Source organism: Anabrus simplex, chromosome 3 (genome assembly GCF_040414725.1).
Source record: "Anabrus simplex isolate iqAnaSimp1 chromosome 3, ASM4041472v1, whole genome shotgun sequence".
NCBI classification, from domain to species: domain Eukaryota; kingdom Metazoa; phylum Arthropoda; class Insecta; order Orthoptera; family Tettigoniidae; genus Anabrus; species Anabrus simplex.
The window spans coordinates 118,787,900-118,814,577 of NC_090267.1; the positions used below are offsets into that span (position 1 = coordinate 118,787,900).

A 26,678-nucleotide genomic window follows, 5' to 3' on the forward strand; every position below is an offset into this window, starting at 1 on the left:
CACCTAGACATTATATGAAATGCGGTGGTTAAAATGATATGTTTTTTCTTCAAACAGCCTTTTCATAATGATAATAATAAATTCTTCGCATAGAATGCAGTAGTTATGAATGCTAGTGGTTTTTTCAAGTTATTTGCACTACATAAATAGACACAAGTGCACTCATAGACATTTATGTAAAATGTAAGTGAAATTTCCAAGTGAACTGTGCCTCTAGTAGGTCGCTAAAGATGTTCGGTTTCTTTAGAGGTATAAATAATTCTAAGAGTGGGCCTACAGTTATTCCATCAGACGTTCCATTTCTCGACACGAATAGGAATAAACTGTGTTGTGATGCGTTCCAATGAACAGTGCAAATTTTAATTTGGTGGAAAGACTTTACACAAGTGATAGAAATCAAACTGTATTCCTTATTTCTTGTGGAAAGCCACCACAAGTTTCCCAAGTGCAACTTATTTTTCAAATTTTACGTTTTGGGTTCTAAGTTAGAACCGAGTCAACGATTACAGTTCACAAAGTGCTGCGGTTTACGTGAAGCATTCCGACACTCGGGGGACAGTTAAATGTGGATACTCGTGTAACATGATAACAACTGAGCGGTTACCTCGCGCTGGGACCTTCAAGAATCAACGACGACCCGTTGCTGTCTACGGGGGATCGCGATTCCACGGTTTGGTTGCTGCTCACAAGGGATCGTATTTCCACGGTTTTTTACTGCCTAAAAGATATTGTGTTTCCATGATTTGGTTGCTGCGCACGAGGGATCGTGTTTTCATGATTTGGTTACTGCCTAGGGATCGCTGTTCCATGGTTTGGTTGATGCCTACAAGGGATCGTGGTTCCATGGTTTGGTTGCTGCCTGCAAGGTAACCCAGTTCAGTGGTTTGTTTGATGCCTGCAATGTATCGCAGTTCAGTGGTTTGGTTGATGCCTACAAGGGTTCGTGGTTCCATGGATTGGTTGCTGCCTGCAAGGTATCGCAGTTCAATAGTTTGGTTGATGCCTACAAGGGATCGTGGTTCCATGGTTTGGTTGATGCCTGCAAGGTATCCCAGTTCCATGGTTTGGTTGATGCCTACAAGGGATCGTGGTTCCATGGTTTGGTTGCTGCCTACAAAGGATTATGGTTCCATGGTTTGGTTGATGCCTACAAGGGATCGTGGTTCCATGGTTTGGTTGATGTCTACAAGGGATCGTGGTTCCATGGTTTGGTTGCTGCTTGCAAGGTATCGCAGTTCAATGGTTTGGTTGATGCCTACAAGGGATCGCAGTTCCGTGGTTTGGTTGATGCCTACAAGGGATCGTGGTTCCATGGTTTGGTTGATGCCTACAAGGGATCGTGTTTCAATGGTTTGGCTGCTGCACACGAGGGGTCGTGTTTCCATAGCTGAGTCGCTGTCCATCAAGGAGGATCTATGAAAACAACTTCACTGTAACCAGCACAATTGTAAGGTGAACCTTATGTGAAGAAATATTGTTTAAAGAATTTGGAACTCATTGTAGTTAGGACATCTCTGTGTACTCAGCTCCAGATCTACATCCAGTGTGCCCTGTGATTAAGATATCATTACTCTCTGAAATATCTAGTCTTGTCTTGTTAGCAAATAATTTCCTGGTATATTATAGATAATGTCTGACCTTGTAGAAGTCTTTGTACAATCCTTTCGAGTTGATGCCAGTAGGGAACCTGTTTGTCTATGAGGATGGGACCATACGTAGGATGAAATCTAATGTTGAAGACGGCACAAAAACTCACTCCCGAAGCCACAGCAATTAACAAATGAAGGTTAACCGATCAGAAATCGGATCTCTTTGACCATGGACCACAATGTTAAACAGTTAACTACGGAGCAGTACACATTCTTAGATATAACCTTCATTAAAAATTTCTTATGTGATTTGATTATACACTGCAACGAAACTGGCCAACCTCTGTATGACCGTTAACGTGTCAAACTTTAACCGTTTGACACCGTGGTGCCCTGTTCCATGGTTAAATTGCTAGCGTGCTGGCCTTTGGTCAAAGCGGTCCCGGGTTCGATTCCCGACAGGGTCGGGAATTTTAACCCTAATTGGTTAATACCGCCGGCTCGGGGGCTGGATGTATGTGTCGTCCTCATCATCATTTCATCCTCATCACGACTCGCAGGTCGCTTAAGGGAGTCGAATCAAAAGACCTGCATCTAGCGAACAAATTTGTCCTCGGATACTCCCGGCACTAAAAGCCATACGCCATTTCATTTTCACTGTGGTTGGCAAGTTCGAGTTCTGTTGGTGGAGAGAATTTTCACTATGAATGTCCGTTTTCTAATACCTAGTTCGTATCAAAAGTCTGCTTTCAGCTCTACACCTCTCTGCAGGGCTTACATGAAGTGCGGACATACGACGCTGTTGATGGCTATTCGTCCGGCAGTGGGTGACGTTAAGCGTTGAGTAGGCCCCTTATCGTATACAACAGGTGTAGAAGAAGCGGCGATGATAAACTGCGGTGGGGTAAAAGACCAAGCAAACATAAGACACGGTGGAAGACATGGATGTTCCCTCTCACCAGCGCTGTTCAACGGGTACATCCAGAAAGATATGGATGAAACAAGGCAGGAGCTTGGACAAAGATGTGGGGTTATGATTCAAGGAGAGAGAATAGTTACAATTCATTTTGCTGACGGCATATCAATAATAGCGGTGAGTGAAGAAAAATTAACGACAATGCTGGAAGAAATGGACAGTACTTTTACAAATGGACATAACATAAAAATAAAATTAGACAACACAAAGGTAATGGTGATAAGTAAACAACAAAGAAAAACTAAGATAGTTCTGCATGGGAACCAGCTCAGTAACGTTGAAGTGTTTTCTTACTTAGGAAGCAAATTAACAGATAATAAGCGAAGTAAGAGAGAACTGGTCAGCAAATTTAACCAGGGAAATATAGCCTTCAATAAAAAGAGAAAGCTTTTCACACCTAAAAATATCAGCTTAAAAGTGAGGAAGTAATTAGTTCAGACATATGTGTGGAGAGTATTTGTGTACGGAAGTGAGACCTGGACACTAGGGGAGGGAGAGAAGAAGAGGGTAGAAGCCTTTGAACGATGGTTCTGTAGACGAATACTGGAAATTCCTTGGATAGATAGAGTTACTAATGAAGAAATAAAGGAAGGAGTTGAAGGAATGCCGAGCTTGTCAATGAATATGAAGAAAAGAAGAAATACATGGATTGGATATACAATCAGTCAACGGCAGCCCTGAAAATGGTTTTCCGTGGTTTCTCATTTTCATACCAGGCAAATGCTGGGGCTGTGCCTTAATTAAGGCCACGGCCGCTTCCTTCCAACTCCTAGGCCTTTCCTATCCCTTCGTCGCCATAAGACCTATCTGTGTTGGTGCGACGTAAAGACCCTAGCAAAAAGCAATCAGACAAGAGAGTTTACTATCCTTCATCCTAGACTAGAGGGCTCTGTAGAAGGCATTGCAGGGAAAGGCCTAGACTGGAATATATTTGTCAGCTGGTAGAAGAGCTGGGATGCCAGTGTTATATAGAACTGAAGAGAGTGGCATAAAATCGAAACCTTCAGGAGCTGCTTCCAACTAGCCTTAGGAGTGTAAATGTTAGTAGTAGCAGTAGTAGTATTAGTAGTAGTAGGCTATGCCTGGTCATTAGAAAGCACACACAGTTAAGAAAATGAAGAAGGGTTAATTTTTTCCAAAAGCGTTAAATAACTAATGTCATGGAAGAATCCTCGATGAATTTTATTTTTTTCAGAAAGATTTCAACTTAGCACCCCCTAACTGCAGCAGACTGCGAATAGAGTTTTGTAGAAGATAGTAGAAACTTTATTACCTAATTGCACGGTGTTTTAACAAAACATGTTCTTGCTTTAGAGTTTCGTTAAAATTATATCAAATTAATACGTTCGATATTTATGCCGTCTACGTATACAATTAATTAAGTTTTGGCCAGACTAAATTAGATTTGGTAAAACTAAAGATGCTTTGCACACTAAATTGCTTACCCGTAGCAGCTCTCCATTAACGAAGGAGCTCCGCAGTTTTCTTCTCATCTAAATGCAATATTTAACAAGCACAGACTCTATTAAAGAATTAAATGAACTGGCCAGATAAGAAGGGCTATGAAAAATAAACTAGTAAGTACATTATCTGGAGCTGAGGGTACGTAAGTAAGCTGTGTTAATTTTCTTTCAACCAGAGCCAGTATCTGCAACAAACTACTTGTTCTGTGGTAGAACGGAAACTTTGCGAGTTTGGTGTGCACGGAATAGGTGGAGGGGAGAATTAGCCGTTTTGTTTACGAGCAACATGGAGGCTAATAGAGGCTCAACCACGGATATCACGAGGGCATCCATGTAACAATAGCTTTCTTGACTGTGATTTAGACCGGAAGATGCTCACACTGGTTCTCAATTTATGACATGAAAAATATTTCTCCTTGCCATTGAAAATTTACAGACAATGGAGCGGAGAAGCCGTGCTTGTTAAAGCGCTAGGGCTAAAGAGCCAGGTTTTGCATTCGGGAGACATGTGGGTTCGGAACTCACCCTCAGCTGTCCTGCGATTTGTTCTCTGTGGTTTTTTATCTTCACTTCCAGGAAAATGCCGGGCAGTTCCTATTCATAGGCCATAGCCGATTCCTTCCACCTGCTTAACCAGTTTCATTCGCAATCATTCATTTCATCTTTATTAGCTCAACTGAGGTTGGTTTCAGGAAGAGCATCCGGCCTTAAAACATGGCATATAATGCATATAGCTTCGATGCCTTAGGTGGCAGTGCGCCGGCCCCTCACCGCTGGATCCCGTAGTTCAAATCCCAATCACTGCATCTGAGATTTGTGCTGGACAAAGCGAAAGTGGAGCAGGTTTTTCCCTGTCATATTTCAATCCAGAAACACTATCCAATAACATTTAATCTACCACCCATTAATCATTGCTCCAGAGGAGCTCGACAGACTTCGGCAGCCGGCAAAATTCTTATCCTCCCCGCTAGGAGGGGGCTTCATTCATTCCATCCTGACCAGGTAAAATGACTGGAAACAGGCTGTGTATTTTCATTTTCATATAAATTCACATCACCTCATCCCGACCCCGTATCAAGAAATGGTACTGCCGGGCTGAGTGGCTCAGACGGTTGAGGCTCTGGCCTTCTGACCCCAAGTTGGCAAGTTCGATCTTGGCTTAGGCCGGTGGTATTTGAAGGTGCTCATATACGTGAGCCTCGTGTCGGTAGATCTACTGGCACGCAAAACAACTCCTGCAGGACTAAATTCCGGCACATCGGCATTTTCGAAACCCGTAAAAGTAGTTAGTGAAATGTAAAACCAATAACATTATTATTATTATTATTATTATTATTATTATTATTATTATTATTATTATTATTATTATTATTATTATTATTATTATTATTATTATTATTGTGCCGTATGTTTTAGGCAATTCCCTTGCCCCCTTTGGGCTTTGTTGGCTGCCTGGTTGCGCCTTTAACATTGACGTTTGTTTTTCCATTTATTATTTATTATTATTATTATTATTGGCTGTGTACGGCCTTTTACGGGTTATGATTTATAAATGTGTCACCAACTAGCACCTTCCTTCGACGTTGATTTTCTTCCTTCGTCCTGCCGCCGCGCTACTATGGCAACATGCCTCCCTGCTTTTCCAGCCAATTGGGCTGGCCTTCCTCCCCTCCCTCCCGTCCGCCGTTCGCTTGTCGAGCTACGGACGGAGGTGAGGCTGGGGACTTGCCTGATAGCCAGCAGCGGCAGATGTTCTCGGTGCCTTGAGTTGCGGCGGCTAGTCCGTTTGGGTTTCGAACCCTGCCTTGTCCTCGGTGTGGAGGTAAGCTCTTCTACTAGATAAAACTGATGTACTAGCGCGGGGTAGAACGAAGGGAGGATCCCACTATTGGGATTCCGAAATATTCAGTCCTACGACATGAGTGTAACCCAGTGCCTTTTAATGTTATTGCATATGGGCAGGCACCTTGAAAATTAGCTGCCACCTCCATCGTCATTGGTTAAGGATAATAGAGTCTCTACTATTGTATGTACTGAGTGCTTTTGAACGGAGGGCAGTTTGAATGGTTGAATTTTGTTTTTAATGTTCTGGCTCAATGTCCAGTATTAATGTTCTTAGTTCACAGCCTGAGGCTGTCTTGAGATTTAAACGATATTGTACGTGTTAACAAGTTTAAAGGAAAACCCACTAAGGGGATTTGTATTTAAAATAAATGTGGTTATTCGCTAAAAGGAATGTTAGTTTGAAACAGGCCCAGGCCCGTGCGCTTTTTCCTTCATTCCTTCCCCTGTGGGGATGTTTCTAAACCTACGCAGGGTACAGAGTGGTAGCCCGGAGCGTGGTTGAATGGGCCTGGTTTCAATTCGAGTATTATTCCGTTTAGTTGTGAGTGTACTCTTAGAATTCTTTCAACCTGTGGGTCCAAAAGTGTTCGAGCATTATGGCGGCTCGAGATGTCTCTTATCCGGGGGCCTTGCGAAAGGAAGAGTTATTGTATGAAATGCTCATTAGGAATTTAGAGTCAAAAGGAACGGTGAAAAGCGATGAGAATTTATTAAGGTCGAACCTTGATAAACCTATTACTGTGCCTGTTTATACTGATAGCGAGGTCGGTGGGGCGACGTCCTTGATCCGGGCAAACTTAACTGAGATCATCTCAGTCATGGATTTTTGGAAACTGATATTGCTTCGGTTCATCAGTTAAAGAGGGTTCAAGGTCGCCTGAGCCACTATTTACATAGGATCGAAGATTTGCTCTCCTTAGAACTTAAAGATGACCTTAAGGGTCAGGTTGAGGTATTTCAATCGGAAACCTCCACATTATTAGAGAAGGTTGATTCATGGTTGATGAGGTTGTCAGCTAAACCTAAGAACACTTGCCTTTCCGTTACTGCGGCTGAAGGTGAGTCGAATAAGGCAGTTGACGGAGTTGAGTTAAATGTGCAGTCGGCCCCTTTGTCTATGCCTCCATTAAGAGATCGTGACGGCCTTTCAGGCTAGGATCAGCAGTCTACTTCGGTGCTCTATAACGCAGGGTTTTCTAGTCTTCCTCACCCCTTGAGTCTGGTGTTAAAAAGGGCTTCTTGTTATTCGGTCAGTTCGGCGAGTGAGGTTGTGTAGTTCCTTCGAAATTTGTTCGAATTCCAGGACCATACCTTGGTCTTTGGAATGTCTAACGTACAGGTCCTCCAAATTATTTACCCCTATGCTACCGGTGTGTTAGCTGATAAAATCGTTCATGCCATAGCGGCCCAAACTTCCTTGCACGAGTTCCATGCGAACTTGTTGACCTATTTTATTCCTGCACGTGCGATTAATTCCTTAATTCAGAAACATTATTTTAGAGTGCAGCGTTTAGAGGAGAGCTTGTCTGATTTTATTTCGGATATTAAATTTTTTGCTCGGGTGTTCGCACTTGGTTACTCTGAAGAGCAAATGGTGTCTACGATCGTGGAGGGCATCTCCCCTAATTATCGGTCTTATGTGTGTTTTGCTACTCGCCCTCTTACATTTAGCGAACTCGAGGCTGTGGTGGTATCTGCCGAGGGAGTTCGGCACGCCGACTCTCTCCGCGAGTCGAATGTACCTTTGTCAGACCAACGTACTCAGCCGCCCTCGTCTGGGAAACCTGATCTTGTTAGGAAGTGTTACGCCTGTGGGGCAATAGATCATTTGCGTAATCGATGTCCTTCTCGTACTTCCACCAATTCCTCGCCTAATGCCGGTGGTAGTGAGAGGAATAACACGGGGTTATCGGGAGTCGTCTGCTTTCGATGTGGATTAGCGGGACACATGGCGAGGCGGTGTCCTAATCGTTCCGCAGAGCTCTGACTAGGCCGGGAGTCGGTTTCCATTCCAGCCGACCCTTCTTCCCTTGTTGTTGAGAGACGTGATTCCCATTTTCCTTTTCAGTCTGGGGTTGATTGCCCACCGGACTGCTTGTCAATATCGGGTGATGTTAAGGGTTTCGCTCAAATAATGAACCTGCTCAAGCACTCTTGGACTCGGGAAGTGTCCTTTCCCTTGTGAGTGAATCTTGGGTTATTTCACACAAGGCCATTTGTAAAATTGCTAATATTCAGCCTGTATCCTTTTCGTGTATTTCGGCTAACCTGGCTAAACTTGAAGTAATTGGTTTAATCAAATGTAAGATTCGCATCTCCAATTTTACATGGAAGTATTGGTTTCATGTGGCCAAGGATTTATCGTGTCCTGTGGTTCTTGGGGCTAATTTTTTTTGCTGATGCTGGACTTGTGTTAGACATGCAAAACAGCTATTGCTGGTTTAAGTTTGCTGAACGGGAAAAACTAAGTTTGTCTTTGCGTAATTCTGCTTTAGCTTCATGTGTCGCCCCTCTTCAAAACGAAATTGTCTCCAACCTTAGCCATTTGTCGGAGGATAAGGCGCAGTGCATTAGAGAGATATGTAGTGCGTTTCCTGATGTTTTTACAGAAAAATTGGGAGTTACTAACATACTTGAGTATAAAATCGAAGTTACTGATTCCGTCCCTGTGAGGATTCCTCCTTATCGCCTTTCGCCTCCCAAAATGCAGGCGTTGAAGCAAATTATTAACAAAATGCTGGATGACGGGATCATACGTCCTTCTACTTCGTCATACTCCTCTCCCATTTTTCTTGTTACCAAACCGCAAAGTGGCTTTCGCCCGGTTCTTGACTACAGGGTGTTAAATAAGAAGATCGTATTGCAATCGGCTCCTCTCCCTGATCTGCACTCGTGGTTCAAACGCTCCAAGTATTTTACTGTCTTGGATTTGAACCAAGCTTACTATCAAATTCCCTTGGCCGAAGAATCTCGTCACTTAACTGCATTCGCGACTGACTGGAACCTATACGAATTTTGCCGGATGCCTTTTGGCATTTCTACGGGGGCTGCCGTGTTGACTAGGCTCCTTGATCACTTGTTTTCGGACATCAAATTCAGCTATTTGTACCATTATTTGGATGATGTAGTCGTGTACTCCGAAACCTTTGAAGATCATCTTCAGCATCTCAAGGAAGTCTTGACACGGTTGCGTCAAGCCGGGTTGACGGTTAAGCTCTCTAAGGTCTCTTTTGCTAGGCCTCAGATGTCCTTTCTTGGTCATATCGTTTCCCCTAGCGGGGTCTCGGTTGACCAATCCCGCACCCAGGCTATTCACCAGTTCCGGCCCCCGACGGATGTTAAAGGCGTCGCTCGGTTTGTGGGGATGATGAATTTCTTTCGCAAGTTCATCCCAAACTTCGCTAATCGTGCTGCCCCGCTTAACTCGCTTCGTCGTAAGGGGGTTAAGTTTGAATGGGGGTCTTCGCAGCATGCAGCCTTTGAGGACTTGAAAATGGCTATAGCTAATGCCCCGGTGCTGGCTATGCCAGATTTTAGTAGGACCTTTGTAGTTCAAACCGACGCCTCCTCGTCCGCTGTCGCGGCGGTTTTGTTACAGGATTCGGAATTGGGTAGGCGCCCCATCGCGTACGCCTCTAGGACGCTATCCCCGCTCGAGTCGAAGTATTCGGTTTATGAGCTTGAGGGTTTAGCGGTTTTGTTCGCCCTAGAGAATTTTAGGATGTATTTGGAGCATGTTAAGTTTCTGCTTGAAACCAATAATCAGGCGCTTAGCTGGGTCCTTGGTAAGCCCAGAAGGACCGGTCGCTTAGCCAGATGGGCTATTCGCATTTCCGCTTTCCAGTTCGATGTCCACCATATCCGAGGGACGGAAAATGTCGTCGCCGATTCCTTAAGTCGAATGTTCTCTGACCACTACGTTGGTTCTTCTGATTCAACAGGGTCGGAACCCGTGCTCTCGTTACCTCTTTCCGGTGGTATCCTATAGGATACCCCTTGCTGTTCCACCAGATTGCTAAAATTCAGGGTGAGGATCTGGTGTTGGGCCCTATTATTCAGAATCTTAAATCCGGGCAGAATATTGCCCCCTACGTCCTGAGAAACAATGTTCTGTGCTGCCCTTTCCGGGCCGATAAGAAAATGAAAGTGGTTATCCCCTCGGTCTTGGTTCCGGTGATTTTTAAATATTATCACGAAACTCCTTTAGGTGGTCATCTAGGAGTGTTTAAGACTAGGGAGAAGATTCGGGAGAACTTCATCTGGAAAGGCCTAGATGGGGAAGTTCGCGAGATGGTTAAGGCCTGTAAGGTCTGTGGCCTTAGCAAGAGTAGTGTGAACTCGAGAATGGGTCTCTTGTCGTCCCACCAAGCTACTCGCCCCATGGAGCGGATGTATATTGATTACGTGGGACCCCTCCCCCGGTCAAAGGGCGATGGGAATAGGTTTATTTTGGTTTGTGTGGACGGGTTTACCCGTTTTTCTTGTTTTTTTCCCACCAGACTTGCTACCGCTGAAACTACTATTAGATGCCTTAAGTCCATCTTTTCATCCTTTGGGCCGTGTCAATTTTTGGTGTCGGACTATGCTAGGGCATTTACTTCCAATTTGTTTAGAAGATTTTGTTTCAATCTTTCGATTTCCCATGTCACGACTTCCCCATATTACCCTCAGCCTTCGTATGCTGAAAGGGTCAATCGCAACCTTCGTTCGGCCCTCATTGCTTTCCACCATCAGGATGTTTCGAGATGGGATACCTCCCTTCCTTGGCTCGCCTTCACCTTCAACTCAGCTGTCCATGAAACTCACAAATTTTCTCCAATTTCCCTGATGTTTTCTTTCGTGCCAAATTCTCCTATTTCCAACTTATGGAATATTAAAGAGTTGCTTCCCGAGAAGATTGATCCTCCTAACATTAGGGAAATCTGGAAGAAGGCGAAACATAATCTTAAGGTGTCGTACGAGCAGAAGCGTGCCCGCTACGATCAAGGCCGCCGACCTACCGACTTGGTTGTCGGTGACAAGGCGTTTATTAAAAACTTTGTGCCATCTGGGAAATTAGGTCCACGTTTCAGAGGCCCCTGTACTATTCTCGATTTCCTCACCCCCGTCACCTTGCTGGTCAGTGACCCGGAGACCGAGAGAGTTTTGAGAGTGCACCTGTCTCAGGTTAAGCCCGCTTGAGAGTTGGCTTTCGCGCTTTTCATGTTTCCTTTGTTATTACTTTTGATTTTCTTCCACCTCGGTGGGTTTTCCTATTCTTAATGGGTAATTTAATTATCTTGGCAATTTTGCTTTCTGAATTTTGTTTTATCTGAGCATGTTTGTAAATCTTCCTGAAGTTCCCCCCGCGTCCCTTTCCTGACCTCCACACCGTTGGTTGTGCCGCCGCGGCGCTTCGACTGACGTTCCGCCTCATCACCTGACTGTCTACTTGCTTCGACGTGCTGCTGGCTTTCTGATTTGTGTTTGCAGTGTCGGGAAGATTGTCGCCTCTGCCCCCAAGCTTCGAGGAAGGGCCCCCCGCTGGAGCTGGCCCCTGGGCATCTTACTCTCCTGAGGCCGTGTGTCAGCGGCAAAATCTTGCAAACTGCAGCATGTGTCACCTCGCCCTAACTTACGGGGTTGGAACTTTCTCAACCATCACCATTGTTGGGTGATGTGCGGGGCCGCCTACTCCTAGGCCTTACCATCTTGCGGAACTGTTGCCAATGCTTGCCAGTCTGGTCCAATTGTGTGTTTTGGGACTCATCAGCTCCGTCATTTGTTATCGTGTCATCCCGGGAAGACATATTTCTTCATATTTCATCTCTCATCTCTACAAGGAAGAACTCGTCGAAAACAAATGACGAAAATTGTATATCAAGATGTATATTTGTGTAAAACTCTTGTATGTTTCTTCCAAAAAAGAAAAAGATGCCCCTTCTTGAGAAGGGATTCCCAAACTACCCCCCACCTGGTAAGGGTCTTGGGAGGGGAGATCTCTGCCGTATGTTTTAGGCAATTCCCTCGCCCCCTTTGGGCTTTGTTGACTGCCTAGTTGCGCCTTTAACATTGACGTTTGTTTTTTCCATTTATTATTTATTATTATTATTATTGGCTGTGTACGGCCTTTTACGGGTTATGATTTATAAATGTGTCACCAACTAGCACCTTCCTTCGACGTTGATTTTCTTCCTTCGTCCTGCCGCCGCGCTACTATGGCAACATGCCTCCCTGCTTTTCCAGCCAATTGGGCTGGCCTTCCTCCCCTCCCTCCCGTCCGCCGCTCGCTTGTCGAGCTACGGGCGGAGGTGAGGCTGGGGACTTGCCTGATAGCCAGCAGCGGCAGATGTTCTCGGTGCCTTGAGTTGCGGCGGCTAGTCCGTTTGGGTTTCGAACCCTGCCTTGTCCTCGGTGTGGAGGTAAGCTCTTCTACTAGATAAAACTGATGTACTAGCGCGGGGTAGAACGAAGGGAGGATCCCACTATTGGGATTCCGAAATATTCAGTCCTACGACATGAGTGTAACCCAGTGCCTTTTAATGTTATTGCATATGGGCAGGCACCTTGAAAATTAGCTGCCACCTCCATCGTCATTGGTTAAGGATAATAGAGTCTCTACTATTGTATGTACTGAGTGCTTTTGAACGGAGGGCAGTTTGAATGGTTGAATTTTGTTTTTAATGTTCTGGCTCAATGTCCAGTATTAATGTTCTTAGTTCACAGCCTTAGGCTGTCTTGAGATTTAAACGATGTTGTACGTGTTAACAAGTTTAAAGGAAAACCCACTAAGGGGATTTGTATTTAAAATAAATGTGGTTATTCGCTAAAAGGAATGTTAGTTTGAAACAGGCCCAGGCCCGTGCGCTTTTTCCTTCATTCCTTCCCCTGTGGGGATGTTTGTAAACCTACGCAGGGGTACACTTATTATTATTATAGTCACCAGTCCATAGACTCATTTGATGCAATACTCCTTGCCGCTCTATTCTGTGCTAACCTCTGCATTTCTACGTAACTATTGCATCCTACATCTGCTCGAATCTGCTTGTCATGTCCATACCATGGTCTACCCCTACCGTTCTTACCGCCTACACTTCATTCAAAAACCAACTGAACAAGTCCTGGGTGTCTTAAAATGTGTCCGATCGTTATATCTCTTTTTCTCGTCAAATTTACCCAAATCGATTTCCTCTAACCAATTCGATTCAGTATCTCTTCATTCGTGATTCGATCTATCCATCGGACCTTCTGCATTCTTCTGTAACACCACATTTGAAAAGCTTCTATTCTTTTGCTCCTTGAGCTAGTTATCTTCCATGTTTCACTTTCGTACAATCCCACGTTCCAGACGAAAGTCTTCAGAAACATCTTTCTAATTCCTCTATCAGTGTTTGAAGTGAGCAAATTTCTTTTCTTAAGAAAGCTCTTCCTTGCTTGTGTTAGTCTGCATTTTATGTCCTCCTTACTTCTGTCATCGTTAGTTATTTTACTACCCAAGTAACAATATTCATCTACTTCCTTTAAGACTTCATTTACTAATCTAATATTCCCTGCATCACCTGCCTTCGTTCGACTGCACTCCATTACTTTAGTTTTGGACCTATTCATTTTCATCTTGTATTCCTTACCCAAGACTTCGTCCATACCATTCAGCAGCTTCTCTAGATCTTCTGCAGTCTCAGATAAAATAACTATATCATCCGCAAATTTTAAGCTTTGATTTCCTCTCCTTGGATTGTGATTTCCTTTCCAAATTCTTCTTTGATTTCCTTTACTGCCTGTTCTATGTAAACATTGAAAAGTAGGGGGGACAAACTGCAGCCTTGCCTCAACCTTTTCTGGATTGCTGCTTCTTTTTCAAAGCCCTCAATTCTTCTTGTTATATTATTATTATTATTATTATTCATATCGTTAAGCTCAACCGAGCAGTGCACTTGAACTTATTTAGCAGATGATTTTTCTTTCTACTCTTCCCAAAATCTCTTCATGCTTTCACTGTAATTATTCTTTCATGCTTCTGCCCAGATTTTATTAGTTCTATCTTTTGGCTCCGCGAAACAATGACTATTAATCAGTTTTCTGAATGCAGACCGGTTCTTCACAGTTTCCTGGTTGATGTTGATTTCTTGAAAATCTAATTCTATTTCATTTAGTCAGTTGTTCTTGACTTGTGAGCGCAAAATTTAGAAAACTTTTGATCAGTCTATCATTTTCCATTCTGAGAATGTGACCATAAATTTTCTACCGCCTTTTCATAGTAGTGTCTGAGATTTTTCAGTATGGCAATAACTTTCATGTGATTTCCTATTCATCCATAGTCTGTGCAGACTAGACCGAAAATTTTCCGTAAATTTTTTTTCTTGATTTTCTATATCTTTTTTGAGTGGTCTATTGCCAATGATTAAGATTTCTGCTGCGTATATTGCTTCAGGTTTTATTACTGTATTATAATGTCTTAGTAGTGTTTTCCGAGATAATGATTCTTTTATATATGCGTTCCAAGTGATTCGACATGTTTTCTGTAATTTAGTAATTCTCCCCTTATTTGCTTCACGATTTAATCCAGAAGGTTGAATAATTTCTCCAAGGTATTTGAATTTATTTACTTGGGAAATTTGTCCAAATTTAGTTATCATAGCTTGCTCATCGAGAAACTGAGAGGCTCCTTCCATGTACTGTTTTTTTCCATATGATATTTGAAGTCCTGTTTTGGCTGCGATTTCATGTAGTTTTTCGAGGAAGTGGATTACTTCATGCCTTAGAAAGAATTGACAGGTCGTCTGCAAAAGCTAGACACCGCAAGTGAATTACGTTTTTCAGTTGTCTACCAAGAGTTATTCCTTTAATTTCTTTTTCCCAGGTTTTGATTACTTTGCTAGAACAAGGTTGAACAAGACAAGTCACAGTCCATCTCCTTGTCGAACCCCTGTGTTGATATCAAAAGGCTCATATACTTCTGCTAAGAATTTAAATTTGGAACTAGTGGCAGTTAATATTTGTTTGATCAGTTCTCTTGTTTCTTGTATACTTTAAATTCTTCGAGTACTTTGAAAGTATCTGTCGGTCTATGGAGTCATATGCTTTTCTGAAGTCTACGAAGGTGATCACTGTTTGTCTAGTTTTGCGAATTTCTAAGATAACTTTGAGATTGAATATTTGTTCTGTGCATGATCTGCCCTTTCTAAAACCTGCCTGGATTTCTACAATGAGGTGATCTGTTTTTCTTTCAAGTCGTCTCAGTAGAACTTCGAAGAAAATTTTGTAGGTAACTGATACCAAGGAGATACCTCTATAGTTGTCGATGCCATTTTTATCACCTTTTCTGTGGAGTGAGTGAATTAGTGCACATTTCCAGTCCTCATGAATCTATTCCGTGATCTAGTTATTGCTGAGAATAGCATTAAGTTTCGAGGCAAGGCTTTTGCCACCAATTTTCCACATTTCGGCAATTGTACCGTCCTCACCTGGAGCTTTGTTATTTTTCAGTTCACTGATAATTTGTTTGATTTATTCTAATGTACGTGGTTCTGAATCTGGATTTGGTTTGGGTTTTTGAAAGGTAAGTTTTCTCCAGGAGATTCACAGTTTAAATGTTTCTGAAAAGTGTTTGCTAACGGTTTTAAATTTTTCTGGTTATTTGTTTCTCTAGTTCCATCCGTACGTTTGAAACAAAGGCTAGGTGCCTGGTAATTTGATATTTCTTCCCTAAAAGTTCTGTAATATTTTCGCGTGTTACTTTTTGAGAATCCCAGTTCAATTTCTGCCAATCTTCTGTGATTATATTTGCGTTTCTTACATCTGGTGATTTTTGATGTTTGTTCCTGGATCTTAGTGAATTCCTGCCAAGTTTATCCAGTTTTATGGGAATTCCAAACTCTACAGGCTCTCGTTCTAAGTTCTATGACCTTGTCGCAGGTTTCATTCCACCATCTGTGTTTGTTTTTCTTGGGAGGGATGCTTACACATTTGTAAGTTTCTACAAATGCTTCTTTGAGTTCTATTAAGTTGGATTGATTCTGGTTGGAGATATTTGCAATAAAGGAGCCCAAGTTTTCATTAATATGTTCCGGGACATTCGCAGTTTCCTGTTTGTTTTGATTTTTGGTCTGTTAGTTTGAAATTTGACTTTAACTAGAGATAAGTGGTTATCAGAGACAATAACTCATTTCTTGAGTTTAACGTTCATAATTTCTCTTTGAGTTTTCTTAGAAATCGCTACAAGATCTAACTGGAATGCCCCTAAATAAGTTAGGGGATCTCCAAATCGTTTTCTTTCGTGGCAGTGCCAGAAAATGAGTTGACGTTAATTTTAAATTAAAACTCTCGCAGAAGCCAATTAATCTTTCTCCGTTTCTATTGGTTCTCTAGTGAGTTGTATAGAGTACCACGATGGTTCTGAACTTCTTTTCCTTGCCACTTTAGGCATTGAAATCTTCCAAAATGATTTTGACGTGATGCTTCGGAATTTTGGCTGTAGTTTCCTCTAGTTTCTCCCAGAAGTCGTCTATTTTCTGTGGTTCTTTTGTATTGTAGTTGTTTCTAGGTGCATGCGCATTCATTAGTGTATGGGCTTTGTTTCCTGACTTAATTGGAAGTAATGCAATTCTTTCAGAAGGTGGCGTGAAGTTCAGTACTGAGTTTGTAAAATTTCTCCTCACTGCAAACGCAGTACCATACTGACCTGGATTGTTAGGGAGGGAGATAGCTGGTTTACCTTTGTAAATTCTGTATTGCAACTGTCTGAATCAAAATGATTTCATCAGCACCCCTGGTTTATTGGAGTGCAAAAATTTGGACGTTGAATTTATCTACTATGTTTGTTTTAGCTTTCCAGTCTTAAGAAGGGTATTGGCGATTAATGTGCCAATGAAATGTTTGCGCTTTGGGGGAAGAGATTTGGGAAGCTCCGATCCATTCCCGCATGATGTTCTCGGATCCCCAGGATCCGATGACCGAGAAAGACTAGTATGAATACTAGTCCCTGGGGTAGCAATGTTCTGAACTGATGTTTCCATTATGCTGGTAAGTTGAAGAAAATGGGGAGATTGACCTTCGTCAACCTCATTCGTACAACTAAGGTGTTGAGCCTTAGAGGTTGCCTCATGATGTTTTCTGGCTGTACCTGTTTTGGGTTCGCGTAAATATTTTATTTCTCTCAGACCCTCCGGACAAGTCCGGCGAGGAACCCGTTCCGCCATCTGGGACGCGCCTGATGTAGGAACAGGAAAACCCCCATGCGATTATTATTATTATTATTATTATTATTATTATTATTATTATTATTATTATTATTATTATTATTATTATTATTATTATTATTATTATTTTAAGGAACGGTACTAATTGGTAGACAAAAAATTGAAAAATTGACAGTATGCTTAGGAATAAAACGATCAGTGATCAAAGGCATGTTTTCCCGTCCAGTGCCTGGTCACACTTGTGGGATGAAGACGCTGTGGTATTGTGCTTTTTTTAATATTGCGCCTGGTCCATCTGCGTTCGTTTCGTACTTTTACTTTAAAAATGGAATTAGACAGTGAATTAATAATTTTTGAGGTAGAAAAGTACCCATGCCTTTTCGATACAAAGGAGACTTTGTGTCGCTTTTTCCGATAGCATATTTCAACAAACAGAAAAGCATTTGAAATGAGTTCACGGTTATTTTGTAATAACCAAGAATGTCTCTTGGTTGTTTTTTTAATTTATTGTGTAACCGCACAAATTTTCCACTTGTTGACCTGTCACTTACTATAGGATGGATCCAAAATTTCTTTTACGACGATGACGACGACGAATAACCAACGCAGCACATATCGCAAAAACGGTGTTATTATTTAATGGAATTCCTTCCATATGCAGAGCAATGGCGATGCTTTGCTACTTTACAGTATACAACACACTAACAAAATCACGGCGTGCAAACACGCAACTGTGGCCTCGCACCCTGTCGTCCAGTTGCGTGAATGACACGCACAAATCCAGCGTGACAAAACGCAAATTTGGCCACCCACCTCGCAGGTCGGTCAGCTGCGTGAAAAAAAATAAGAACCAGTAACGCAGCTTGAAACAATCCAAGTGAGACCCTAGCCTAACCGCACGGCCAATTCTTTCGGTCTGCGGGAATTTTATTTTGATGCCAGTTTCGCCGCTCGATTTTAGTCTGACAGGTCGTAGAAAAGCATCTCTGTTCGGCAATCTATAGCTGAATGTTCAGTTACTTTTGTTGAGTGAACACCAGACAGCTTACGCCGTCGAAAGTCTGCCTCCCTTCATAAAGTCTGAACACGTGATTTTGATTGGTAGTTTGTCTCTTGATATACTGTACTACACGTGTATGTTCTAGTTTGAAAGTGGTTATTACATTGAATGTGGTTTATATTACTATGCAAATGCTTTTTTTAATAGTTTACGTTTTAAAAACTTCTCACTGTTATGTGGTTAATTGTAATAGAGGACCATGAGTCTTAACTGTGTCACTACTAAAAACAAGTAAATAAAATAAGTAGCATTTAATTTACCAAGACGTTCCGTGAATATCGGTCAAAATTGGTCACTGATGTAACAGTGACTAGGTTGTTTCCTTCATTATGAATGTTTTTTTTTTATAAACCTGTACGCTCTTTGTACGATTGGTATCACGTTAGATTGAACTTGCGATTTACCAGTAGGACTCAGAAGGAAAAGTGAATGCTTATTTCCACCGAAAGTAAAAACAAGCCCTACAAGAATAACAAAGTCTCAAACGTAAATTAATAAAACATAACAGATATGTCAAACTACAAAAAAATTAATATTCAAAGAAAATTAGGAAGAATACAACTTGATAGATAAAATGGATATAGACTTCTTCAAAATAAAAGGTCCATTATGATACAACGTGATTATATGGTTTCATTAAACCTTCTTTAGGTTGTTAGTACTTGAGCATTCTGAACAAACAGAGAAAAATTGAATCGAATTTTTTTATAGGGGCACATGTAATATTGACTAAACTTTTGGGAAAATACAAAATACTGTGTGAAGACTAAGTACAATGTATGCATTTCCCTATTTTTATCTCGTTGGTAAGTTGTAAAGTTGTTATATCAACAAATTTTCGCTTTCAAGTAAACACCCTACTTTTTATTTAATTATAAATTTTACTGCCTTACGCTCTTTAAAAAAAATACAACCTGGAACTTGAGAAATCGGATTAGAATGAACTGGAATTGAATAAATTTTAATTTATGGAATTACACATGATAATTATTCTGCATAACTACATAACTTATTAGTCAGCCTCACAATTTAGTGCTTAGAAATATAGTTTTCTTCAATTACAATCTTTCTGAAGAGATGTCTGAGTAAGATTTTAGGGTACCGAATAAAAGCTAATACTTTGATGTCACTGTTGCTTCTTATTCTATAAAACATATTAGACAAGCAAAATAATATCATTAACATCAATATTCTTGTGCAAACTGACCTTTTTCCGTTTCAGAATAAAAGTCCTTGAGCTGGTAAAGAATGTAGGTCTGGACTTTAATAAGGTCTTGTATTTTCGCTTTTTTAATGGAAACTTCTCCATTTGGGTATGATGGTGGTAATGGTGGTAGTTCTGTCCTTGAACTAAGACCAATGAAGTCAGTTTGATAAATGATATGGCTCATTTATGTAACCTTTCCTTTCGCGGGAGTAAATAAATGATGAAGAGTACTGATTGAGAAGTTAACTCTTTTCTTTCTTGGTTTCTGTTTTGTCTCTTCAGAGACAGAGTCAATGAAATACACCCATTTAAAAGTAATCGGTAGGCCTTAGTTTCCAAAATGTGCAGAAACAAAAAAAGACCAAACAGTAAGCTCGTCCGTAACCGTCCCATTTCCAAGCTTTTCCACACCTTTATTTTACCAATCGGAGTATTTTGACTACTCCGATACAATTTTATGATTTACTGCAATATTTGTTTGTATAATATAGTATTTTCAATAAATAGTATTATCTAATATCGTCATTTAAATCGGAATAGTCTAGACTTTTCAAAATCCCCTCCGTAGATAGGCCCTAAGACTTTCACCATCAGAATACCCCACTTGGTAATGCAAGGGAAATAATACATTCAATTACCATATTCAGCTACTTGCTGAAGGGAATATTTTACTTTAAACATTACGTCCGAATCCGGGATCTCAACTCTATGAATGTACAGTTCTCCTCTTTTGACATTAATGTAATGTGTCTTATGGCAGGGAGACATCTAAAAATTAGCGTTACTGAAGTTAGGATCACAGAATGTGTGACGGAAGTGTAACACTCGCAACCGTACAGACTGTCTTATGGCTGGTGATATCCGTCTCCATGGCTATATCTTTAGCGTGCTGGCCTTTGGTCACAGGGGTCCCGGGTTCGATTCCCGGCAGCGTCGGGAATTTTAACCTTAATTGGTTAATTTCGCTGGCACAGGGGCTGGGTGTATGTGTCGTCTTCATCATCATTTCATCCTCATCACGACGCTCAGGTCGCCTACGGGAGTCAAATCAAAAGACCTGCACCTGGCGAGCCGAACATGTCCTCGGACACTCCCGGCACTTAAAGCCATACGCCATTTCATTTATGGCTGGTGGTCATGGCCCTGACCGGGAGACATTTATGATCATTTGATTTTCGCAACGAGAAAGTAGTTTCCTTTCTTCCTCATACTTTAACAAGGACTCTAATTGAATTTGAGGAGTATCCATACTTTCTTTCAGAAGTTAAAGGCAAGTGCTCGTCTGTCCCTGAAATTGATCAATCATTTAATATTTTTCTTTGAGTAAAACTATTAAAGAGCACTTCACTTCCCACCATATTCTTTCGTATTTTACTTCCCTCTGTTTGTTCAGTACTGGGGCCAACGTAGACTTAGCTAAAGTGAAATTTCCTCATTAAACTTGTATCTATCGATATACCACTCTGTAAGTTTGACAGTTTAACCAACACATCTGCTAAAGCGTCCAGCTCTATGGATAAGTGTTAGCGCGCTGGGCTTTAACCTGGGAGTTCCAGGATCGTTTCCCGACCGCGTCGGGTGTTTTAACACTCATTGATTAATTCCAGTGGATGGGTGGATGAGTGTGTGTTTGTGCCGTCTTCAGTATTAGAATTCATCATAGGCAGGGCCCCATCCTCACAGCCGCGCAAGTCGTCGAAAGACCTGCATCAGGCCTATTCAGAGGCCACCCACCATTATTATTTATCACTACTAAGGCAGTATAGTAAGCTCACACTAGCTATGTTATCAAATGGAGCAAACTTATACGTTCATATTTGATGAAATATGGTTTAATCTAAATTAATCGTTCCTATAAAATACCAATGTTACTGCATTGCGTGGATAATTAGCAGTATATTGTAACTAATCTGTAATAGTGCTCTTATCTGTAATGGAACCAGCCATTATTACAATTCAGTAATTAGCTAACACAGAGGGATATTAAACTTCTTTCTTCTCATAGCCTCAAGCAGTATAACATGACACATGTTTGTTATGACTCATACAAATTATGTAACCGATTGCATATTAACAGATTATTATAACCAACATTTAAAGTAATTAATACGTAGTTTATGGTAGCTTTCCTTGATCATTTTGGAACTTTTAACATCATACACATCAACTTCAATAATTAATGTGTCATATGTACTCTGCGTTACTGCTGCATCTACTCTCATTCATAAATAAGGACTCAATTGTAGTGATGTGAGAAATTTATAGTCACTCTCACGTCTCACACGAATGGATTCTATCCCGGGCCAACGTCTTCACTCTTCTCAATTCTCCTCCTCTAACTTCCACTGCTGCCTTCACATCTCCCTCCCAGGTTCTTCTAGGTGTTCCACGAGTGCTTAATGTCTGCATACACGTGTCGAAGGCTACCTTCGCTACTATGGTATTTTCCATTCTATACGTACATATGATGCCTTTGCTGGCAAGATGTAGTGTTTACAGTGCGCTATTTCTGGTATGGGCTAGAATAAAATTGTTACTTTCATTGACCTGTCTCAGTCTTATCCTTGGCTTTGACAATATGAAAGTGGCTGAGGTATGAGTGACGCTAGTAATGCCATTCCTTATGCAGCCAGTCCCTGCTATGAATGGTGTGAAAATGTCGCTCATAGGGTCGGTTGGTGCACGCATTTCAGTAGGCTTGGCAGACTGATGTGCAATAGCAACTTCTGGCTCAGTGAGGAAAGCAACGGGAAACTACCTCACTCCTCATTTCCCTAGTACGCCTCTTCAGTGACACCTAGGCCATCTATGACAGCTAATGGTGAAACTGTTGAGGATCCAACCAGCCTTCGGGCTGTATACCCAACATACATCCATACGTACATATGTCCAAACCATCGCACCATTCAGCTCTCTCCAGCACAGATGGGACTTCGAGACTAGATAGTATGGTCTGATTCCTTATCCTGTCCCTTCTTGTTTTGCTTACAACTTCCCCCAGGTGTCTCATTCCAAAGGCTTACTCTGGTGTTTGATGGTCAACGCCCGAGTTCCGCAGCCATAGAGCGAAAAATGTTACTTTGTAAATCCGGAGCGTCGTCGATTTTGACATACTCGTATTTTGATTGTTAAGAAAGTTTCCCTTCTATGCATTGAAGAACCATCCCGTGGCCTGTGATAAAACTGTGATTTCACCATCTATCCTGTAATGTTTACCACAAATACTTAAAACCTGTGGTCTTCTCCAGCTGTGTTCATCAAACACCCCGAAGTACTCGTCATGCCCCCTCCCCAAACCCAAACAAAGTATCTACCAAGCAAACCAACCCCTCCCTTAAAATCGAACCCATGACCAAAGTGAGACCAACACCAGGGCCTTCGGTGGAGCGAGTAGCCAAGCCTCTAGGAGCCTAGAACAGTCCCTCTCTCCAAACACCTAAGTACTCCACCTCCCTAACTGCCTAGCATCCTCAACCTTCGTGACTAAACCTCAAACGTAACCCCTTCACACGCGAGCCAGTACCTAATTATTAGGCTCCTTTCTTTTGAGCTATTAGTCCCCTATCCCACCTGTCAAACCTCGTCGAGCATTCAAGTGCAAACATCACTTTGCCACAACCATACCTCAGTAACTTCACTCAGTTATCGCTCCCAACTTTCTCACTGGAGTACTGGAGCACAGGGACCCATCACTTGCAGCTACGACATTAATGTCATAAATATCGAACTAAGCAGCAACAGTTGTACGAAGTAATTTGTATATATTAATTGCATGTGGATTGAATGAGAACATTCATTCATGAAACTCTCGCCCAAGTTGGTGGGTAACCGTGACTGGGAGAGAGGACTTATCTTTCTTTTCTAAATTCAGTCCATTCATCCACTCAGTCCTTCATGAATTCATTCATTATTCGCTCATTCATCCAATCATTCACTCATTGATTAATGAATGATCGCTCCCTTAATTCGCGTTACCCGTGATTGAGTGAGAATGTTTATTGATCCATTCATACACGAACATGACTCATTCATGAAGTCATTCATGCGCCAATTCATTAAGCGCTCATCTCATACAATGCATTCATGAAACTCTCCCCCCACTTGGTTGATATCCGTGAATGGGTGAGAAGAGTGTTTATCCCTGCACGAACACAATCATGAAATCATGCATCCACCAATTAATTAATTAATTAATTAATTAATTAATTAATTCATTCATTCATTCATTCATTCAATCCATTCAAATGTATGTCGTAGTTGTAAGATTCCGTTAGAGTACAGTACATGTAACAATACAGGCAATAAAATCTACTCTATTCTATTCTACCAAGTAATTAACCATTCCTTTGTCATGGAACGTACGGTCATTCGCTATGGGTGTTGTTCAATACTACGTGCTCCAACTGCGTCCTAGCTCTAGGATAGGTTGGTACGACATCATCTTGGACTTATAATAATTTTACATGTTTTACGCCCCATTAACTAAATAATTTATGTGGTTTTCGGAGACGCCGAGGTATCGGTAGTTTGTCCTGCAGGAGTTCTTTTGCGTGTCAGTAAATCTACGGACACAAGTCTGAGGTATATGCGCATCTTCAAATACCATAGACCTGACCCCCCTTCCCAAACCCGATGACACTACGGCCTTGGCGTACCAAGCGACCGCTGCTCAGCCCGAAGGCCAGCAGATTACGAGGTGTCATGTGGTTGGCACGACGAATCCTCTCGGCTTTCTAGACCGGGGCCGCTATCCTTACCGTCAGATAGCTCCTCAATTCTAATAACGTAGGCTGAGTGGACCTCGAACCAGCCCTCAGGTCCAGGTAAATATCCCTGACCTGGCCGGGAATCGAACCTGGGGCCTCCGGGTAAGAGGCAGGCACGTTATCCCTACACCACGAGGCCGGCTAAAGAGAACTGAGCCAATGGCACGTGCTGTACCCATACGGTCACCCATCCAGATACTGACCACGCCCAATGTTGCTTAACTGCGCTGATCGGACGAGAACCGGTGTATTCAAGACGGTATGGCCATTGGTACCACAGACCTGAGCCATGATCAATCCCGCAAAGGTAGGGTCAGAAGGGCAATGTTCTACCACTTGTGCTACTCAGCCTAACCATCATGGTCTTCGTCTTCCTTGAATTGATCTTCATGCCTCTATTATCCAGTTCTTCCTTCCAGACTAACAAATTCCTCTAGACGTTCTCCGCCGTGTCTCCCACCAGCAGTGGATCGTCTGCGAAGGCGCAGTGGGTAATGTGCACAGCCCTCAAATATTTGTACCCAGTTTTGAACTTTCGGACCTTCTCGTTACATGACTTGTATGTCATCCATCAGTGCTATGAAGAGAAGCGAACTGAGGATGCGCCGTCGAGTTCCATCTGTTTCACTCAACTAAACTCTCAGGACAGAGTCCTATTTTTGTCCGAATAAATAATAATTGCATGACTAGAGCTGCCGTGTGCGGGTAATTTGATTAGACGCCGTTTAGTCCCTGTTAGAGTGCTTCAAACTCGATCATATGAGTTCTAAGCAGAACATGGAGTTAGAAAAGAGTTTATAATGTTGCTTTTATCTTCTTGTTCTTCATTTCCCCCCCTGGCTCGGGTTGTGAATCAAGAACCTCACTAGTAGTCTATCTCTCCGCCACTCCGTTCCGTCTTTGAGGATATCATCTAGTTTTCCTTCCTTCATCTCTATGCACTCCTCCATTGTATCTGCCCGTCTCTTTCGAGGTCGTCCTCTTGGCCTCTTTGCTATTAATTTTCCTATAAATACTTCCTCTTTCTTATTTTTGGGCTCTCTCCCATTCTCATCATGTATCCGTACCACTCCAGTTTAGTCTTTTATCACTAGAACAGCTGAGAATTTCACATTCCTAGAACAGCGATAAGGGGTCATTTTGACACTTCATAAGAAATGCTTGGAAACGTTAAAAATAAAACACAATAATAATGAATTTTATTCTGCTGTGTTTACACAGATTTATTTTACACAAAAAGACCTGGCATTAGTGTATGGACGTTTTATATTACTGATTGATACATGAATAATCACAAACAACTGCACCATGTTTCTGTTTCTCTAAGGAGTTTTCAAAATATTAACGAACACATTTTCTTAGTCAGTTATCCGAATTGCAACAATTACACATTTTCAGATATACTTTAAGAAATTTAAAAACACCCTGAACTTATTTCGCACACACAACTACTTTTCGTGCATATTTTCCGCGTACTACTTTGAGACACTTGCTTCAGGCATAGCAAGATTTGTTGTCTTTACGCAGACCAAATTGGCACTTCTTCCGATTTTTAGATGGACACGGTTCTAGAGCCTCTTCTTGCTATTTCTATTGTTGTTGTTGCCCTTGCCCGTCCCGCCTTGTTATTTCACTTGCCAGATGGGGGATGAACTTCTTCCGCTTTATCCTCCTACCCATTACTTGCTTGTAAACGATCCAAACATTGACATCTGGTAGGTCTAGGATATTGTAAAAGCATTGGTGGTACATTTACGAGATATTTGGTCCACCACATCTACGCCAAGTTTCGTGCCGTTCTGCAAAGTAGCAGTTTCTGGCTTTTTCTTTCATTCCGTGCTCAGTGTAACTTGAGCGTACCGTGGGCTGAGAAAAAGGACGTTCTTCATCATTTGATTCACAGTCAAGATGCACGATACGTTCCATGTCCGTCCCAAGATGGTTGTAGAGTAGGCTATAATTCAGACTTGGAATCCTCACCTCAGATTTTCCGAAGAATGAGGTAGATTTTTCCCACCAACGAAGTCTTGTCCTCTTGGAGCTTCTTAGCAAGTTGGAGAGGTGTAAAGATACCGTCTGTCGTCACGTTTCTCCCTTGGTTTAGAAACGGCTTCGTGAGGCGAAGTACGATGTACCTCAAAGCAGCTGCTTATCAGGATGCGCGTCGACTTTACCAAGGTAACGAAATGCATTGCAGATGTACACTGACTTAGCAAATGTCATGGGATAGTCACCTAATAGCGTGTGGGTCCTCCTCTGGCCCTGCGAACTGAAGTAGACGCCGTGGAAGTTAGTCGACAAGTCCCTGGTAGTCCTATGGACGCTGCTGATACCAAATCGTTTGCAGAGCGGCCGCCAATGCTGGTCTGTTCGTGGGTGCGGGATCCATGGCACGGAACCTTCGTTCCAGGACATCCCAGATATGCTCGATAGGGTTCATATCGGGGCCCTTGGGTGGCCATGGCAGTCGTTGGACCTCTGCTGCGTGTTCCTGGAACCATTCCCGGGCAACTTGAGAGCGTTGTGGCGGCGCGTTATCATCTTGAAACACCACAGAACCGTCTGGGCGCTGGAAGCTGGTCTTTGAGCAGCTCA

At 42.1% G+C, this 26,678-nt stretch overlaps 1 pseudogene; it reads right to left on the bottom strand.

The window, feature by feature from the left end:
* Window positions 1–24,237: 24,237 nt before the first annotated feature.
* LOC136867570 (5S ribosomal RNA) lies at window positions 24,238–24,356 on the bottom strand (annotated as a pseudogene).
* Window positions 24,357–26,678: the final 2,322 nt, after the last annotated feature.